At 34.5% G+C, this 3,164-nt stretch overlaps 1 non-coding gene across 1 annotated transcript; it reads right to left on the reverse strand.

Annotated features, from left to right (window-relative positions):
* Positions 1–2,691: 2,691 nt before the first annotated feature.
* Positions 2,692–2,799, reverse strand: LOC127741995 (small nucleolar RNA R71). The gene has a single exon (XR_008003182.1). It is a non-coding gene; the product is annotated as a small nucleolar RNA R71 (small nucleolar RNA).
* Between the last annotated feature and the right edge of the window lie 365 nt (positions 2,800–3,164).

Consider the following 3,164-nt stretch of genomic DNA (forward strand, 5'->3'; position numbering starts at 1 on the left):
ATCCGTGACATTAGAACCTTCGTGGTATAGGCTAGAACCAATTGGCAGCATTCCTGAGGTCCAAAAAGTCTAAACCTTGTCTGTGGTATTCCGAGTAGGATCTGGGAAGGGATAATTGTGACGAGCTTCAAACTCGTGAATGTTAGGCGCAGTGACAGTGTGCAAAAGGATAGAGAGATCCTATTCCGACACAAGTGCGAACCGACAGATGATTAGCCGTGCGGAAACCGTACTTGGACCATTTTCACTGAGAGGATGATGGTAGCTATTGACAACGGTGATCCACCAACATACAGCTTGCCATGGAAGGGAGCACGCATGATTGGATGAAGACAATAGGAATGCAGAGGTCCAGAAGCAACAAAGCATCTCCAAACACTTATCTAAAATTATCACCAATGAATTATATAAGTATCTTTATTTTATTTTATGTTTTATTTATCTTTTAATTATCAAAGCCTCATAACCATTTGAATCCGCCTAACTAAGATTAATAGGATGACCATAGCTTGCTTCAAGCCGACAATATCTGTGGGATCGACCCTTTCTCGCATAAGGTTTTATTACTTGGACGACCCAGTGCACTTGCTGGTTAGTTGTGCGGAGTTGCAAAAGTGTAATTGCAATTTCTTGCATCAAGTTTTTGGCGTCGTTTCCGGGGATTGTTCGAGTTTGGACAACTGACGGTTCATCTTGTTGCTTAGATTAGGTAAGCTTCTTTCTTGTTTCAACCTTTGTTTTCTTTTTAAAAAGTTTTCGAAAAATACAAAAAAAATTAATAAAATCATAAAAAACCAAAAAAAATTTGTGTTTCTTGTTTGAGTCTAGTGTCAAATCTTAAGTTTGGTGTCTTGCACGTCTTTCTTTTCTTAAAAATTTTTCAAAAATATGTTCTTGATGTTCATCATGATCTTCAAAGTGTTTTTGGTGTTCATCTTGACATTCAAAGTGTTCTTGCATGCATTATTTGTTTTTATCTTAAAATTTTATGTTTTGTTTCATTTTGTTATTTTTCTCTCTCCTCATTCAAAATTCAAAAGTCAAAAAATATCTTTTCCTTTTTCTTCTCATAATTTTCGAAATTTTGAGTTGACTTGGTCAAACATTTTTAAAATTTAGTTGTTTCTTGTTAGTCAAGTCAAAATTTCAAATTAAATAAATAAATAAATAAAAATTTTACATATCTTTTTAGTAATTAATATAGAGAAATGAAGGATCAGAACATAAAGCAGAGGAATCACAGAGAAAAAGAGCTCACTGGCGTTAAAATGCCAGTAGAAAGGTATTTTGGGTGTTAAACGCCAGCATGGCTATCATTCTGGGCATTTAACGCCAGTAAAGGTATCATTTTGGGCGTTAAACGCCAGAATGGGTAGCATTTTGGGCGTTTAACACCAGAAATGACAGCATTCTGGGCGTTCAAAAAATCTTTCAATTTTAAACATATTTTATACATATTTTGCATCAAACATATTTTAAACATTCATCTTTCAATTTTTTTATGTTTTTGAAAATTTTCAAACTAATTTTTCAAAAATCTTTTTCTTAACCTTATCTCATATTTTCGAAAATCCTTGTTAACAATTAATGTTTTGATTCAAAAATTTCAAGTTTGAAGGTTCAATCTTTGAATTCTAGAATCATATCTTTTAGTTTCTTGTTAGTCAAGTCATCAACTTTAATTTTGAAAATAAAATCTTTTTAACATCTTTTTCAATTCTTTTTCAAAATAAATTTCAGTCATATCTTTTTTAAAATTTTAATTTCAAAATCTTTTTCTAATTTCTTATCTTTTCAAAATCTTTTTCAAATCTTTTTCAACTAATTACCATTTCTTATCTTTTTCAAAACCACCTAACCACTCTTCCACTTCCAATTTTCGAAAATCACTAACCACTTTTTCAAAAATCTTTTTAATTAACTAATTGTTTTAGTTTTAATTTTTGAATACTCTCTCTCTCTCATCTCTTTCTATTTATTTGCTAACACTCCTCTTCTAATTCAAACCCTCTCTCTCCCTCTGTGTTCAAATTCTTCTTATTCTCTCTCTACCTCATTCCTCTATTCTTCTTTTCCTCTGACACCTCAAGAAATCTCTATATTGTGACATAGAGGATTCCACCACTCCCTTTGTTCTCTTCTTTTCATATAAGCAGAAACAGGGATAAAAACATTCTTGTTGAAGCTGATCCTAAACCTGAAAGGACTCTAAAGAGGAAGCTAAGAGAAGCTAAAGCACAACACTCAAGAGAGGACCTTACAGAAAATTTTGAAAAAGAAGTAGACATGGCAGCCGAACCCAACAACAATGCCAGAGATGCAAGGAAGATGCTTGGTGACTATACTGCACCAACTTCCAACTTCTATGGAAGAAGCATCTCAATTCCTGCCATTGGAGCAAACAACTTTGAGCTTAAGCCTCAATTAGTTTCTCTAATGTGGCAGAATTGCAAGTTTCATGGACTTCCATCGGAAGATCCTCATCAGTTCTTAGCTGAATTTTTGTAGATCTGTGATACTGTTAAGACCAATGGGGATGATCCCGAGGTCTACAGACTTATGCTTTTCCCTTTTGCTGTAAGAGACAGAGCTAGGATATGGTTGGACTCACAACCTAGGAAAAGCCTAAACTCTTGGGACAAGTTGGTCAATGATTTCTTGACCAAATTCTTTCCACCTCAGAAGATGAGCAAGCTTAGAGTGGAAGTCCAAACCTTCAAACAGAAGAAAGGTGAATCTCTCTATGAAGCTTGGGAAAGATACAAGCAATTAACTAAAAGGTGTCCTTCTGACAAGCTTCCAGAATGGAGCATCATCTGTATATTCTATGATGGTCTCTCTGAATTGTCCAAGATGTTATTGGACCATTTTGCTGGTGGATCTCTTCACCTGAAAACACCTGCAGAAGCCTAGAAACTCATTGAGATGGTTGCAAATAACCACTTCATGTACACTTCTAAAAGAAATCCTGTGAATAATGGGATGACTTAGAAGAAAGGAGTTCTTTAGATTGATATTCTGAATGCTATATTGGCTCAGAAAAAAATATTGACTCAGCAAGTCAATATGATTTCTCAGAATCTGACTAGATTGCAAGCTGCATCTGGTAGTACTAAAGAAGCCTCCTCTTAAGGAGAAGCTTATGACCCTGAGAATCCTGTAAT

This window comes from Arachis duranensis, chromosome 9, assembly GCF_000817695.3.
Source record: "Arachis duranensis cultivar V14167 chromosome 9, aradu.V14167.gnm2.J7QH, whole genome shotgun sequence".
NCBI classification, from domain to species: Eukaryota; Viridiplantae; Streptophyta; class Magnoliopsida; order Fabales; family Fabaceae; genus Arachis; species Arachis duranensis.